Source organism: Hetaerina americana, unplaced genomic scaffold (assembly GCF_022747635.1).
Source record: "Hetaerina americana unplaced genomic scaffold, ioHetAmer1.1.p SCAF_8, whole genome shotgun sequence".
Taxonomy (NCBI): Eukaryota; Metazoa; Arthropoda; class Insecta; order Odonata; family Calopterygidae; genus Hetaerina; species Hetaerina americana.
The window spans coordinates 20,178,672-20,196,894 of NW_027287427.1; the positions used below are offsets into that span (position 1 = coordinate 20,178,672).

An 18,223-nucleotide genomic window follows, 5' to 3' on the forward strand; every position below is an offset into this window, starting at 1 on the left:
CTCTCTCTCTCGCCTCTCCACTATCGCACTCCTCTGTACAACCTCTCGTTCTCCCAGCCTCCCACTCCACACAACCCTTTGGCTTCGCGATACTCCTCACACATACACCTTTCCCTCTCACCGCCTCCCTAGACCACCCCAATCCCATGCCCCACCCACATCCAACATCTTATGTACCGCCCTTCTTACTCTTGTCTTCCTCCAACCCTCACGCGTGGCTGCCTTCCTTCAGCGCAGATACAAATTAAAGCCGATGTAGCTTATTTACGCCTGCGTCAAGGGCAATAGGTCCTCAGCGTGCACACGGAATCAGTGGGATGGAAGGGTTCTGGAAAGGAGTTCCGGATCGTGGAGAGAGGGATGTTGTATTAAAAGGGATAATTGGAGTGTTGTAGGTTGAGGGGATCAAATGCTTAGGGTAGGATGAGATGTATATGGAATTTTGTGGTTTTGTGGTGCCTGCGCGGAATTTATGGACTGGTTAAGTAGTGACGTCAGTCGTTGCTAGGAAGCTACCTTGCTTTCCAAACAATTTCACGAGAAAAGTTACAGCATTGGCATCCTTGAGTTAGTCGTGCACCTCTTTTCCCATTTGCGGAATTTTCCATCGAGTAGTAGCGTTAGCTTGAATCTCTTCTGCAATTTTAATTATTTATCTACTCAAAACAAGTTTTAAGCCAAGTTGTTATCAATATTTATTTTTTGGTCATATTGCTAATCTAACGAGCAAAAGGTCATTGCCTCAAAGTTTAATTTCTTTGGATTACAGGTATTAATTTCCCAATGATAAGTCGTTATTAATTTAGACGTTCAGTCGCTGAAGCTAGGAAGAATACAGAAGAGAAAATTTGCTGGGTATTTATAGAGAAAGTATGTTTACCAGATGTTCGTGTGTTTAATACAAGAATGCAAATTCAACGTTCAAATGAACCCTTATGGTTTACAAAAGTATTTGATAGTTTGACAATGAAAATTTTAGGCCTCAGAAATTGAAGAAGTAATCTTTGTCTACCTCTCGCCACAGTACCCAAGAAAAAGTCAAGTCACACGCATTTTGGCAGTATTCAGCAAACAAAAGTATGTTAAATAACATATTGATGTTGCAGTTTCGTATTTTTTTTTATTTTCCAGCTAATTGTTTATTATTTACGAAAGTTCTTTTCGATCTAATTACAAGTTCTTAGTGATAAATAAGAGATAATTATTGGTCAGAGTATTACATATTTACAAGAAACATGTATACGCTACAACTAAAATCTATCGGCTAATAGTAGGCTCGCTTCAAGATGGCAATAAAATATTAGGGAATAATGGTGCAATTATATTTACACACTGACTCTAGTGTTCTTGTTACATTCAGTGTTATAAAATACGTAACTGTCGTAAAATCTATGTTTTGATTAATCATCTCCTTCCCACGGAAGTGTGAACGGTTATAGTAAATGCTGCTCTGTAGATTAAAATAAAACTCCAAAGACTGACAAAGTAATGGTTTGGTATTTAACCTGCATGAAATGGTCTAGGGAAGCTTTCATATTTCATGTATTTTTTTAGGGCAGGAAATAAATTTTTTCAGCGTTAATATGCGATCAGGAAATATTATGTAAAGAGCAAGAATGTGAGATACTCTAAATTCAATTTTTTCATCCCTATACCATCTGTAATTCTCTGCTGAATGAACCATTTTTGATTTTTCCACTGTAACGTGGAGGAAGTTAACTACGGAATAACTTTTATGGCTCGATTATTCAGCTTTTTAATATTTAATACCTTTCGGTGTTACTTTTGACTCTGATTCGCGTGCAATGGAAGTAACTTTTGAAATTTTGACTATTTTGAAAACAGAGAGCGTACATTTTCTTCATTCTGTGAGGTATGTAAAGTAAGAAAAAACTTGAAGTATTGCGTGAAAATTGCAACAATATTGAAAATATAATTCGCTGTACAATGTAGTATTAAATAATAAATTTGCATGAACGAACCCCATCAAAACAAGATGTATTTTAGCCCTATTTATAAAGAAAATAAACTGTATAGAACAACCCTCTGAATAAATACAATTTTTTAACCACCCTTTAAATTCATCGCAATAAAGAACCATCGCAAGCGTAGGAATGATTACATTAATTCAGTGATGCAAAATATCGTCACGTGGTATAAGATTACACGACCATTGAGAAGTATGTGAGCAGAAATTCAAATTTACGAATAAAAAAATATTAATTAAATATAGAGATGTATGGGTGCATTCAATGTTAACAGTAGAGAGGAGTGGAAGGAACATTAATGAAGAATGGGGGAACAGAATTAGTGGCTCATGACAAAATGAGATGAAAAGAAGTTTGTATAAGATTTTGAAGAGATTAGGAAGGTAGTTGGGATAAGGAAGAGATGCTGGAGGGAGAGGATAGGGTAAGGCATTGGAATGGGCAGAGTAAGAGAGAACGGGAAAGAAAGAGAGAGACGTGAGGGGGAGAGGGGGATAAAGAGGGAAGGAATAGGGGCGTGGCTTGGGAATTATTTGTTCATAACGGTTGGAGGGGGCTCTCCGAGGGGGGGAGGAGGAGGGGAAATAGACCGTTGAAAAGAATAGTCGGGTCGTGATGATTTGAAAAAAATCAGTGACTCACGGCGGAAGCGTGGCCAAAGACGTGGAAGGAATTCACGAGGGCGAGAGGGACGGGTAGGGAGTGTGCAGGACGGCTGCGCTTTGTTGTTTTTTTGTAGTTACTCTCTCCCTCCCTCCCACACTCTCTTTCTCTATACCCTTCCGTTCCCTTTTTCCCTACTCTTTTTCCTCTCTCCCTTCCTCTGAAACTGCGCGCTACATTGGCAGCCGTGATTTGGTGTGCGAGGATAGCCGGCTTTCATGGAGTTATTTCTCCCCATTGTCTCGTTCTCTGTCGATACCAAATAATTCATCATCGCCTTTGTTTTTATTTTTTTCGGAGACTTTGTTTTTTTTATTTAAATTTATTATTATATGAGGAGTGTTGTGTTCATTCCGTTCTCGTTTGATTTGAGGCGTTAAATGCTCGACTCGCTCCACTTCCCAGGGAATGCAGATACGAGTTCAAAATGGGGTGCCTTCTACCGTGTCAACGCACCGTGTGTGCGCTAATGCTCAGCATATTATTTCACGATGGAGAGAAAATTCCATCGTGCCCTTGGCTCTTTCACTATCAAGCACTTTATATCGTCATTCAAAACGCTGCCTTTTTACTCCTTTTCATCTTCCCTTTTTCATTTAATATTTTGAGTTATATTTTTGGATTTGAATTACTAAGTAGTGGTAAGAAGAGTATAATAATTTTTCACGCAGAGTATAATTGTAAGTACCACAACAATCAACATTTTTTTATAGAGTTAATATCGATATTTTTGAAGTGCATTGCTGTTCTATTCATCACGAAAATCAATTGCCTATGGTTGTCTTCACAACCTGAAAGTGGCGTCAAAGCTGTGAAAATGTTTTCATTTGAATGTATATACTGAGCTTTATTATTGAATTGAATGATAAATACACTCTCTAGCATTTTATCATCACCCACCACAAGAAAATATTTCATTAATAACAGAAGTCAAGGTAGATAATCGACTTGATGAACCTATTTTTTATTATATATGTGCAGCTGTGACGGAGAGACGTTTGAAAGGCAAATGTTTCCTTTGCTGCCGATTATCTATATTCATTTATCGTAAATCTGAATCGCTATTGAAATATATTAATTTTGTACAAATATTTGAGTAGGTTTCGCACACCCGAAAATCATACCATATCCTTGTGAACTTCTGAAAAAATGGCATACAGTAAGTCCTTACCTTTTTATATTTGTTAGAATTTCATACATTCCGTCTGCTTTTATGGTGCCTGAATGTAATATTGTCCTTCCCCGCTCCTGAAAATCATCTCTGTTATTACGGACCTTTGCGTATCACTTCTTACAATATCTCCGGAATATTCTTACTTTGTCTTTATTTATTCCCACCAAACCTCCTTTTTCCCCGAACCCTTGCAATATTACTTCTTTCGGTTCCATTACTTTTTTCTATCATTTTCTATAGAAATCTTCACATAATAATAGGCACTCATCTTTGTTCCTTAAAAGTACAGTTTGCGAACCGAACACACAGTTAAATAGAGAATTTATGCATAAGGAGATGGATTCAGGGAAACAGTATCGGTGCACATTGAAAAGGATGAGAACTCAAAAGTTTAAGGTCAGCACAAAGAAATAATGTTTCACATTAACTCCTCACTCTCACTACGCGGAAGTGATTGATTTTATTAACTGGTATCAATAATCACATCCTCATTCCCTCAAATTGGAATGCATTGACAGATAGCACACGTAAAAACTTATATAACGATCATTTAAGCGCACTAAAGCCATTAAAACAGCCTAATACAAATTATACCTTCGCCCGTAGACCTTGTCACATTTTTGGCTTGATGTATCTTCTCAAGGTGCATTATTTTAGCATTCTACTTCTTCATTATTCAGCAAATTCACATTCCAGGTCCTTGCCTGAGGCATTAAGATATTTACGAGTAAATAGTTGGGATTAAAATTATGAATAATAGTATTGATAAACAAATGATAACATTTTTCAATAGACATTGATTCATTACACGATAGTTTCGATGTACAGCATCGTCTTCAGGTTAAGATAATGTCGTTCATCGAAACCGATCGTGTAGTAATCAATATCTAGTGGAAAAGTGTTATAATTTGTTCATTATCATATTTGAAGTCAACCATATCACACCTGAAACTACGAGAATAATAAGCGGGTCATCCCAAAATAATATTACCTCCGGTTTTTATTTAGTGCCACTTAAACACAACTTTTTGCCAAATATGGCAGCAGCGATGAAGATAAAACTTTTATTACATTTTTTTTCGAAGGAAAATAACATAGTTACTTAAAACGCCAATGATTTAATGCAAATTTAGTTATTCAGTTGTACCGATTTCAATTGGAGAAGAGCACGAGGCTTTTTTTGAAAACATTTGCTGCTATTTCTTCAAATTCAAAATGTTTAGCTGCAAATGATGGTGGCTCCTTGGTGAAAATCTAAAACAATTATAGTTCCTAAACTTAGGTTGGCCTATTATTTCTTGTGGGTGTGGGTGCGCTTTTAAATGTTCAAATTAAACCGGAATGAAATATGCGCCGTAAATACCTGTTCCAAACATCATGATTGTTAAATGACCTTCCACAACTCCTTTCGCTATACAATTATTTAGATGAAGGCTTGTTCGATTAGGTGTGAGGATCCCCTGGAGAAACAATACACTCGAATGTTCCCATACCCTTGCATGGTCTCATTCCCCTTCGATCTCTCGTGGTCCCAAGTTCCTCTTTGCCGACTCCTTTCCATTTTACAAGAGTATGGACATACCACATAACCAGTCAGTCTGTCTCTGGGCAAAAAAATATGGTGAGCACCAGGGAAGGAAACCCTTTCATTCCTTCCTTCTGCCAACGGAGAAAGAAATCGATCCCGAATGTTCCAAATCGCCGTGGAAGATTCATTCGTCGATCCTACAAGAGAGCGATTTCTGCCAAGACGAGCTCTCCCTCCACTCAACTCTCTACTCCGATTCCCTTTCCCCCGTTGGAGTCTCCCCCCCCCAAAAAAAACCCCGAGAACAAACTCACGCACACCCCTTCAATCACACTTATCACACGCTCTATTCCTCCCCTCGCCGTATTTCTCTTACCCATTACGACTCTTAAAATATTCCTCCTTTTTGAGTAATCCATCCAAACTCTCCCCTCTGCCGACCTTTTATCTCTTACGGTTGCGATATCAAAATCGCCACGATAATACTCCCTATTCACCCCCGACCGTCCGAATGTTTAGTTATAGGACATTCGGTCGTTATTATTTCTTAAATACTTTGGCCTTTTATTGGACATTGCCAGAATTCGATGTACCTGTATTACGGTACTGTAGAATGTACTTCTAAAATGTGACCTGGGTATTCATCATCTCTTTGTGCAAATTATTTTGTACACTCCAATAAATTTTTAATAAATCTTTTATAATACTAACTTAGTTATATTGAATCATCTAATTCGTATAAATTTAATGCGTAGAATGCGAACTCGTTCCACATTAATGATATGTAATTCACAAATAGTGGGGCATGTAGCCTGAAGAGTAGCGATTATAGATTTAGACCGGAAGCCTCGGGTTCAAACCCAAGTAACCCAATGTTCTCAACTTCACCTCATGCGCCCTCGAGTTTTGGATACTAGATCTTACCGGGGAACCGCAGTCGGCGTAAGGAAATTCGCTACCCTCCGATCCCGATAAGTAAATTTTGCATACTGTTAAGTTTAGTGGGAGTTGAGGATTACAGGAGTTTAGATCCTCTCACATCTATTTTGACAATCTTCGGGTTGATTACTAAGGCTGCTATGCAATTGCATTGAATTTTGTTTTTAAATTTTACAATTGAATATTAAATGATTTTTAATAACCCAAGAATTTTGGGATGTTTCATATTTTTAATAAAATTATTTAGAGTATTTTTATATATTCATATCAAAGAGAAAATTCCATATTATTCTCTTGAACGCATGGCATTATTCGAGTTAGCTTCATTATTTTAAATGAAATCATTTCGCACATGTTAATTGCCGTCCTTTTCACGTGCATTTCACCTTGGAGGAAATAGCAAAGGTTTCCAAAATAATACTTACTTCTACTTATAAAATTGAGGCAATATTTTCCTGGGTTACTATTTACTACTTTTAAAAGATTGCTTCGTTGAAGATGAAATTTAATGAAATTGAAATTTTCATGTATTACTCTTCTGTAATAGCCTGACGTTTTGAATATAGAAGGTAAAAAGAACTTAAACCCCATTTTCTGAATCTATGGCGCCCGAAGGACCACTCAAATCTGTATCGTATATCACCAGGTGTCCAAGTTGTGTGGATATAGCGGGTTGACCAGTGGGAAATCGGTGCCTGACGCATTATTGCGGACTAAAAAATTGGGATCAATGTTGTTAAAAAAATTCCCAAGCATCTGACGATTATCTAGTAATTCGTAATATTTTTGAGTTAATAATTTTAGTTCAAGTATTTCATTTATGCTAATTATTAATCACACTGATCATCAATTAGGCCGATGGCTACCGCTCCACACGCAGGGACACGCCTGCCAGTAGTATGTTGTGTTTAACAGGCGTAAATTTTATTACGAAAATAAACATAAACACGTTTATTTTCTTTCCATTTCCTCGCTTCCCGTTCAAGATGATCTCATTCTGCCATTCTTTCGACGGGTTATCTTTTATTCACTCTCTGACCTGAATCATTCTCGTCAAGTTCCTGGCCAATCCCTCCGAAGACGCGACGATCCAGGGAACGTTCCTCGGCGGAATTTTGTCTCGGTTCTCTCGCACTATATTCTCTCGATACGCAACCCTCGAAGTTCAATTCTCTGTCCTCCACCAGGCTCTTGTCCTCCACTTCAACAACTACACCCGATCGATCGAAGCCTGATGGAGTGGTGGGAACGGGGCCAGAAATTTATGCATAGAACATATGAAACGGTGAAATTGCTTTCTTAGGCAATCTCCGGAACGGAAACTCCAAGCCTTACGTAAGAGAAGTGGTACTATTCCTGAGTGGCGACGTGATATACCATCTTCAAGGATGTGAATTCGAGTTTTTTGGCAGTGCTTGTGAGACATAAGGGGAAGATGAAGCTCTTTAAGCGACTGTATCATATGCATATACTTTTCAAAGCTGCCTTAGATAGGAAAGCGATCATTCTTGAGAAGTTGCAAACTGAAGTTGTTAATTACGTCGAAACTTTTCCACATTAATTTAATTCCTTATTTATGTTGAAAAAGTGATTTTTATTTCTTGTCTTATGTTTTTTTGAGTAAATTTTAGGTCTGTTCGGGTTATTCTCGCGATTAATTCCATAAATTAAAAAGAAAATTATACGAAAAAACGTTAATTATTACAATATTCAATAAAATTATTGTTCAACAAATTAAAAATTAATGTTTATGGATCAATTTATCCTTGAATATTACGCTAGAAGACGAGTAAATCAAAAGGTAAGGGTTAGAAGTTTTTATCTTCTGAAAAAACCGTAAAATTCTGTCTACAATTACTTGTCGAATTGTAATTCGAAGTTTACTAATGAGTATTATTTATTTAGTTTAAAGTTAATTTGCTGTAAACGTAATACATTGGTGTGGTTATTAAAAGCTAATTTTGATTGTTGATGCTTTATTCCTGCATGTAACTTTTAACATAATATGTAATAATATTATTTTTTCTTATACTAAAATGGACAGCCAGTTAAAAGCACACACTTTATAGAAGTTACCTGGATAGAATAAAGGTCAGTAATCTTTTAGCGCACTCTAATTGGCCAATAGCCCGTTTGAAAAGTTAATCCTAATCAGCACCCATTTATCTATTCATGAACTACAAAAGAAATGTACGCAAAGGATCTGGTGCGAAGATTTTGCGGATGAAAATCGAATAGATAAATTCAGATCATTTCATTACCTTCTTTATTTGCGTAATGCATTGCTGATATGCTGCAGGTCTCGGTGGCAGAACTATATTAAGGGAACGATGCATGTGAGAAGGGACTTTCATGTAACTAAGAGGATTGCAATGTCTTGCCAATTTCTTGCTTCTCTCGTCCAAAGGATTATGGAATCGCTTGACCAAGAGACTTGCGGGAAAAGGAGATGGAGGCAATAGTTGGCTCCATTTGGTTTGTGAATAGAAAGTGGAGAAGGGGAGGGGAGGGAAATAAGTCGTTTGTACGAAGGCCGGGTTATATTTAAAAGGGTTTCGCCACAATCTTTATCGCAGCGGATTGAATCGGCCGAATAGTCGGGCTTCCTGCTAGTCTGTCCAGAAAAGGACGGTAGAGTGAAAGAAATTAGTCCACGCATCATTTCTTTAGTAACTATGATGAAAATTGAAGAAATACCTATTTTAAATTTAATATTTTTAAATTTTTAAATTCAATATTTTTCTGAATACTAATGCTTGTGCTCATGAGCTAGTAGATACTCATGGATAAACACGTGATTAGTTTATTATTATTACATTAATCTCGATACAGTTGTCCTATTGGCAACGGTCAAGTCTGGTCAATATTCACTCTTATAATACAAATACACGCGTACAAAAGAAGAACAGATATGAGAAAAAATACTCTTATTATGCAATGGAACTTAAAGATTACAAACTGCACCTTTACCATCACCATGGGCTAGGTTTACAGCATTCATACAACACACCGTCCATCGCCACACTCCATCCATAATCACGCCCTCTTCAACTTCATATGATGTTCAAAATCACGCACCTTTGGCATATTATTCACTTTTGTAATACAAATTCTCTCGCCGTCCGTATTGCGTAAAGAACAATATTTTTAATGGGCACATTAGTATAATCAGTGACTAATAAAGTTTAGCACTCAGTGGCTGCTTTATACTTATTCTTAAAACTCCTAAAATTGGATGGAAAAGGCTCAAACAAGCCCCCAGGCAGGTGGTTCCATTCAACAATAGTTCTCTTTGGAAAAGAGTCATTTGCTTTTTGCTTTATTATTTTTATTTCAAAACTGCGATCATATTTTTCCTTAAAGATTGTTTTTTCTATCTCCTTCTATAAATCTAACCACGCTTCGCCATGCTTAGCAATATCTACATCACACCTAACCTACTCCTTTTTCTTCTATTTCTTATTTTAGCAATTATTTTTAAGACTTTCCCATTTCACTCCATTCGACCTTTCCGTAGCACTATTTGTTCCTTTGTATTTCCGAGTACTCCCCCTGCTTCCTTTCTTTGAACTTTATCTTTCTTTTTAATATTTCCCACCTCATGTGGATCTTATACTATGAACGAGTATTCGAGGATAGGGCTGATCAGTACATTACGTATGCATATATATTTTTTTCTTTCGTGGCTACGCTACTTCCTCTTGAATTTCTCATTGCCCAATGAAGTACTTCAAATGCCTTCCGTGTTACTATATCTATTTGAACTCCCCACCCAAGATCCCTTGTTAAGTAAACGCCTAAATATTTGCCATGACTACTACATGGGATTCTTTCTCCAAAGAGGGTGTAAATATTATTCTGTGCATTCTTTTTATTTGAAGAAATTTATATGCTTACTCTTACTTGCATTAATGCCCATATTATTATTTTCAACTAATTCACCAAGACAATCCACGTCATTTTCAAGTATTACGTGGAAATTAACATGCTTTAGTCGTCTGTGTATAATGCAATCATCAGTACAGAATCTTACTTGGGAAAGTGAATTATTTGGTAGATCGTTCACGTAAAATGGAAAAAGTAATGGCCGTAGAACACTGCCTTGTGGAACTCCAGCTATAACGTTCGCCACTATTTAAAACGCATCACTTATTTTTATTTTTTAAATTCTACCTGTAAGAAAATTTTTTATCCATTGCTTTACCCTCAAATCCAATGATAAAGACTCTAACTGTAGCAATAATCTATTATGAGGCATTGGCTCCAAACCTGCCGAAAAATCAACCATTACCACATTAACATCCCTTTCTTCATCGATTGCGTCAACACTATATTAGCTTAATCCCAAAAGCTTCGTTTCACACGATTTTCCCGTTCAAAACTCGTGTTGATATTTGAATAGATATCTACCTCTTGTCCACCATTCCTGAATGTAGTCAGCGATTCTTTTATCCATTATTTTGGAAACAACTGATGTAATGCTTACCGGTCTATAACAATTGGCCAATGTTTTATCCCCTTTCTTGACAATTGGTGTACTGTTTGCTTTTTTCCAATCATTAGGCAAGGCATCATTATGTAAAGTTACATTAAGTAAAGAACTCAGGTACAAAGCTATTGTGGTATCACCCAGTTTTATAATGTCAAATCATATATTCTCCGGTCCAAATTCCTAAATTTTCCTCGTGTTTTTTATTTACCTCACAAAATACGAGACATCCACGACAAGTTTATCATTTTTTTAAAACATATCTATTTATATTTCATTTAATGACACAATGTTATCTTTTAATGATTCATTTAATAAGATAATAATATTATTATTATTATAAATACACATGTGCTAATAGACACTGTCAGGTGGCACACAAGTCCCAAACAATTGCAAAATATAATACAAAAAACCAGACAAACACAGATCTCTTTAACAAAACAAGTGAATCCCCATCCCATTTACAACCATTAACCAGCAAGAAAAAAAAAGATACATAAAAAAAATTAAGCTATAACATATAATACCATACACCACACATAAATCAAATTTTTACATATATACCTTACATCTATTCTTAAAAGTATACACTCTGTTAGGAAAGGGCTCGAATATTTTTGCAGGTAAGGTGTTCCACTCAACAATTGTTCTATTTAGAAATGAAAATTTTTTTTTATTTGTCCTCTGTGCCCGGCATTTTATCTTAAATTTGTGATCATTTCTGCCTATAAAATTTGGGTTCCCCGCCTCTTTCCTAAGATCTGCCCAAGCTTTCTCCCCCTTCAAAATTCGGAACATTCCACAAAGTCTGCTTACTTTTCTTCTAGATTCTAGAGGTTCCCAGCCCAGCGTTTCTAGCATGTCAGACACACTCTCCATCCTCCCATGCTTCCCCAGTACATATCGGGCAGCCTTTCTTTGCACCTTTTCCAGTTTTTTAATATGACCTTCTTCATGAGGGTCCCATACAAGAGAAGCGTACTCTAAAATTGGTCTTACTAGGGTCTGATAAGCCTTCTCCTTGGTTGCTCTAACGCTCCCTTTTAGGTTTCTCATTACCCAATGAAGAGTTTTGAAAGCTTTCTTATAGATGTACTCCACATTTAGCCCCCACCCTAAGTCCTTAGTTAAATATACACCTAAGTATTTGACGGTATCACTTCTAGGAATGACATTTTCTGAGAATTTATATTCCCTATGGTTTCCATTTACCTTATTGCTAAAAGTAGCAGTATAGTTATTAATATTGTGGCACGCTGATTACGAATCCAGTTTAACTCTAAATATTGGTTGAGAATCTATGAGATAACGAGAATTCTGGAATAGAAATTCGTTATTCTTGAAATTATTACTGTGATAGTTTTAGAGCTGGTAAGGTTAAAAACTATAACCACAGTAATCAACCTGAAGGTTGGTTTGGTAGATTTCACTCATTGTGTTCACTCGTGGCTTGAGAAATTCGCATAACAGGGTACGGGGGCCAGTTCCGCTTATCACGTGCCGGTTATGGTCTCCCAGGAAGATCTGGTGCCCGAAAAATCTAAAAGCTTGAGTGGAGCTGAGGTGCCGAGGGTGCCTACGGAGGAATCCCGGAAGTCGAACGCTCTACCCCAGGACTACTGTGACCCTGCTGGTGATAGTAATATATATATATATATATATATATATATATATATATATATATATATATATATTTATATATATTTATATTTTTATATATATATATATATATATATATATATTTATATATATTTATATATATATATATTTATATACACACGCACATTCAAATTGAAAAAAGGCCACATGGCAAAAAGATATTCATCCACATGGAAATAGATATAAGGAAAAAGGATAAGAAAACGCAAATCTCGTATATGAATGTCGTACTCATCCTTAGGTTTTAATACACCTCCCCAATAAATTGCATGAATTAGCGAGGTGGTGGAAGTTAAACTGTCGTCATCCATCTGCACCTGCAGGTGGATGAATGGAGTTTTGTGGGGATACGGTATTTTATTTTCCCCACTCTCAGAGGACATCGGGCAAAGGCGGCCGTTTAAAATAATTCCGGTGAGATTTGCTTCGAAATTGAGATGGAAGAGGAAGATGAACCTCATCTTTAGCTTCCAATATGCTAAACCTCGTTCTTCTTCCCTTTCTTCTCCTTGGACCTTCATCCCTGTGAAAACGAGGTGTTGAATTCATATTAGTTCTTGTAAAGCGGAGGAAAGTGTTTTTCCTTGAAATAAGTCTATATCGTGTTAAGTATGGATAATTTATGACTTATTGAAGTGATTTATGTGCATATGAGTATCAAAATAAGTGTCTATAAGCATTTCGTGTACCCATTTGAGTGCTTTTCTTGGCAGCCTATATGACTGTTTGTTCCTTCCTATGAAAACCGTAAATGCGTACAATTCACGGTAAGGTATAATGGTGGAATGCCAGGCGTGATCTTTTTGCGATCTCTGCCTTGTCAAAAAAAAACAACACTCAAGGTAATACTTTTATTATACGGTAACCTTTTTTGCTCAAATTTAATCAAACATAAGGATCACTCAAAATTAACTTTAGACAGATTTCCACCACTTTACTTCACTGAGACTGTCGCATCCCGATTTTAACCCTAGGCAACGAATGGGGACATTTTAGCACGAGTGCATGCTGATATTTTTGGATATAATTCGGAGAAGTGGGTCTCATTTTTGAGTGAGAATGAATGAATTTAATGTGCTGTTGGGAGCACATGGATTGTATATCATGGAATCATTACGGACGAATTATTGCGGCAAACCCGTTAGAATCATTTCCAAGTGTTTCCCCGTTGCCACGAAACGGTCTGTTAAACCCAAAATCTACTAGGATGAATGGGAGAGTGGAAGGCTCTTCACTAAAATGGCATGGGCGGCCTCGAAGGGTGTTCTGAAATATTCAAACCTCTCTCTCTCTCTCTCTATGCCTTCCCTTTCCACCCTCCTGAGGTCTGCGCTCACTGACTGCTTGCGGGAAAGCGTCCCTTTGACCAATCAATGGAGTTTGCCAGTCCACGCCACTTATCCACTTGATCGCTTCAACTACTGGGCATTGCAAAAAAAATTGCTTTCCATTCTGTTTGTTGATTTTGCCTAGCCACAGTGAAAAAGGAAAAACATACTCAAAAACTACCCGTTTCTTTCCAAAAGCATGGAGGGATATTTTTTCACTTTTTTTAATAGTGATGTTGCAATATTTCATAGTCACATATTTTTTTTGCTTTCAAACTTAATTATGGCTTGATTAATAGAATATTTCTACAGTTCAGTATTGGTCGAGATAAGGTGTAATATTTTTGCTCTTAATTATGGGGTTGCGTTTGTGTGAATTCGCTATATTTAGCCAGGTTAATGTTTTGCATTAATGTGTGCACTCGTATTTGATTTCTTTTCGGGAAAAATTTACGGATGCATCGTTACTTAATATATTAAAATAATTTGGGAAGGTTTAACTGGAATATCTTCAATTCTGGAGGGAATACTGATTAAATAAATCAGAGTAAATTCAAACCTTAAAATAAATTATTGCGATGGACACTGAGTGAAAATGAAGAAATAAACACTTTCCATAAAATTTTATGTACCTCTACTAAATTTTGGATACCGTTTTTTTTATATTCCTCATCGTTTTAATGAAATCAAAGAAAAACAAATGAGTTTTCTACCGTAATATTCAGAGGTCAATCGTTATTTTGGTACAAAACAGCCACATTGGTTCATTTTCCTTTCCGTGGATTCGAAATTAACTTGTGGATGGGGACCGAGGTCTTCGGTAATGATGCGTATGTATTTTCGGCCTAATCAGGACTTGAAGATAATCGAGAGTATTCTCAAATGTTTTCTCTTCCCTTGTCTTTGTGAAGCTGAAACATCTCTCTGTTACTAAGATTATAAGAATTCAGTTCCAAATTTGTAATTGAGATAGAAAACCCAAGATAAATTGGATTTCTCAAAAGTAGTATTCATTTTTGGAATTGAAACCTTACTTGGATTTTTCGTGCTGACCATTTTTAGCACAGAAATATCTTTGAAGTCTTGGGGAAATCGTAACATGAGACCACTTACTATTCTAGGATTTTTCCCGCTCATTTTCATACGATTTCCTCCTCACTAGTGCCCCTAGTGTGTGTGCGCTGACCGAAAGAGCGCTTTCGACGGGATTATCCTCCATTATTTCCCGTAGGTTTTTATCGAGTGGCGAGAGTAAGGACGCTTGGGTCAGAGGAATGTTTGGGAATTAGAATGCAAAGGGTGGAAAGTGGATTCGAGAACGTTATATTTATGTTTTCTTCGAGTGTTTTTTTTCCCGAATGATTTTGTTTCCGTTCTGACGTTCCATCGTAAAGTGGCGTTAATCCTTAATTGCACCCAAAGGGGTATTCGGGGCAGTGCATATGCATAGTGCGACCACGTTGGGAGTTGATTTATGGGTAAAAACACCACAGTCATCATCCCGAAGTTTGCTTTGATAAGTGAGAGTAGAGTTTACTTCGTTTTAAGCCTTGAGTGTGCGTGTGCGAGGTATGTTTTCATTTTTAGTTTTCTTGGGTTCCAGTTGTCGTTGGAAATTCATAAATCGTACGTTCGCATTTAATCGTTAATTTCTCTCACTAGGTCGTCTCAATTTCTGAAACTCTTGTCATATTGCAAGACTTTTTGCTACAAAATATTTTTTTTCGAGGAAGCTTATTCAATAATTATATTATATATTTTTCAGGATTTTATTCCGAAATCTTTGACGACGATTCACCTGTTAAAATTATTACTCGACAAGATTTTATGCATTGATTATAATTTTTATGCCTTAATTAAATATATAATAATCAACTCATAGTAAAAGTTCGTCCTTAATAAAATGTTATCTATAAATTTCAAAAGTTAGCTCAAATCAACCAAGTTTAGGTTTGATTTAGGCTTTGTTTATTAAGATAGGAAATATACGCAAAGTATGCAAATACTAAAGGGAAAAGATTATTTATGAAATTTTTCCTCCACGGCAGTATTTATTTGTGTTTTAAGCATAGAAAAAATGTTTGTAAAGAATAAATTAACTATATATTTTGAGTAAATTAATGTAACGTACACAGCTCCTCTCAGCATTATCCAGGCCATTCAAACTAATTTGGTTTAAGAGTTGTTTATAAGTATGCCGAACTATTTCCCCAAATGTTCATCAAAGAGTTCATTTCAACTGGCCAATTTGTGTTGAAACAGTAAAAATTTCAATTATATTAATTTCTATACACATTTCTTTTCTTAATATTAGTTTTTTTATGATCAAACTTATATTTGATGAAAATATTTCCCATAGCAATCAGAAGAAGGGCAATTAAAATATGTGTCAATTTCAAATACTGATACAATTGTAGTGTGACCTGTGAAATTACTAAATATATTGGACTGACTGATCATTACTAGGCGTTTCCGTATTTCCACATAGATTTAAAGAAAGTTTTGAAATAATCACTAATAGTCACTCATTACTAAATGAAAATTTCATGAGGTCATTTATTACAATTAATTGGTAATAATGTAATAGTTTTTCTCCAACTTTAGATAAATATAATACCTGGAAAAATATGTTAAATATACAAATACGTCTACGAAAGCGATTGCCCCCAAAGTCCTTCCCATGAATGAAAGATATGAGGGGGAGGAAATGGAAAAAGAGAGGGCGATGTCCGTTTTGCAGCTCACCTGATTAAACCATTCCTCCTTTTTTCCGATAAAAGCGATAATATAAACACAAAGAGAGCCTTTCTCCCGCACAGCTTCCAGCCGTTTTTCCTTTCCGGAGAACATTTTAATATTGGACTCCCTCTGCGGATCCGTGGCCACTTCGAGGAAAAGATTTTTCTTAAATTCTTTTCTTTTGTTCACCCAACATTATCATCATCATCTTTACCCTCCCACCCAAGATCCCGAGGAGGAAAAAAGGTAAAAAGAATACAACGAAGATAAAAAATAACCCAATATATGGCCACATCCAGTTGGAATTTCCTTCCCACCCTTTCTCCAGATTCACGAACGATTTCCCTCCACTCTTTCGATATTTGATTTGAAAGAACAGTTTTTGGAACTTTCTTATTGCTCGCTCGAGAGATGGAGGGAGCGGAAAATATGTCCTATGGAAGGGAGGGAGAGGGTGGCCACGTAAGGAAAGAGAGTGAGGCAACCCCGTGGGAATGTCGCCTAGGCGGTTTTACTAACTCGCATTCATGCAAAGCGTGGAAGGGATCAGAATTTCTTTTACGAGTATAATGATGCAACAAGGCTTTCTTTTGAATGCATTTTGTTGAAAGCTTATCTCACCGTGGACTTTCGATTATGCAACCTAAGTTTGTCATCATTCCGAGTTGATCATTGAAAGAAGTTATGCATATATCTAATTTTAGTTAAAGTAGGATGTACATAATTACAACTAGAAATAGAATTTACTTTTTTCTGGCATTTAAGAGGTCTCGTGGCCCTGATGTATAAACGCACACATTGTTTACCTCTCACACCACGGGGATATAAATTTCGGGGGCGTGGGAGTTGTGAGAATTAGTTAAAGTGTTTATGATAGAGATCTTTACATTGTTTTTACCCCAGTATGAGAAAAATAGTCTGCTATTTCAAATAAATACTCAAGTATTTAGGATGTTGAACGCAATCCATTTTTACGGCATTTTTTCTTAACAGATATTATTAATTCTGCTTCTCACGACTGAGCTACTTATGTGCAAAAGTAAATTGTCTAATTGATTAGTTAAGGAGGTTTTGGAGAATCTTTTGAAATTGAAAGCAGGTCGGCCTGTAATTGTTTATAATTTACTTCTTTGGTGATATTTTAACACGTGTGTGTATATATTGATAATAAAATAAGTTTTATATATATATATATATATATATATATATATATATATATATATATATATATATATATATATGCATACACACATATAAATATATGATGAATAAGTCATGAATTCCATGAAGCAATATATTGAAAAGGTTTATTTCAGCTGTAAAGGAAAAAAGAGCATCATAAAAACTTCTACAGAATTTGAGGACTATGGACTAAAAACTAATTCATTAAGTGAAAATTATACAATCCGAACTAATTTGATTATAAATTATTTGTACTAAATTATTAACGTGTTTGTGATGCATGATCATAGAATTACCATGAGCTAGTCAGAGGAACTCTGTCAAGATATTTTAAAAATTCATCATTTAATAAATTTCATTGGGTGAAAGAGAAAGAATTGAGAAGGTGAATGGCATATTGTGACAGAGTTAGAGGAAAAGTTCGAAAAGCAAGGAAGGAGTAAAAGTGGAATAAAGAATGTTGTATAAAAAGAGCTAGAGAACTTTTCCAGTTCCCCGTCATCGAAGGGGGAGGCGCTGGCGCTGCACAGG

At 36.1% G+C, this 18,223-nt stretch overlaps 1 protein-coding gene across 1 annotated transcript in view; it reads left to right on the top strand.

The window, feature by feature from the left end:
• The window catches only part of Dscam3 (Down syndrome cell adhesion molecule 3), an 819,144-nt gene that overhangs the window by 210,156 nt on the left and 590,765 nt on the right, over nt 1-18,223 (top strand). The window lies entirely within an intron of this gene.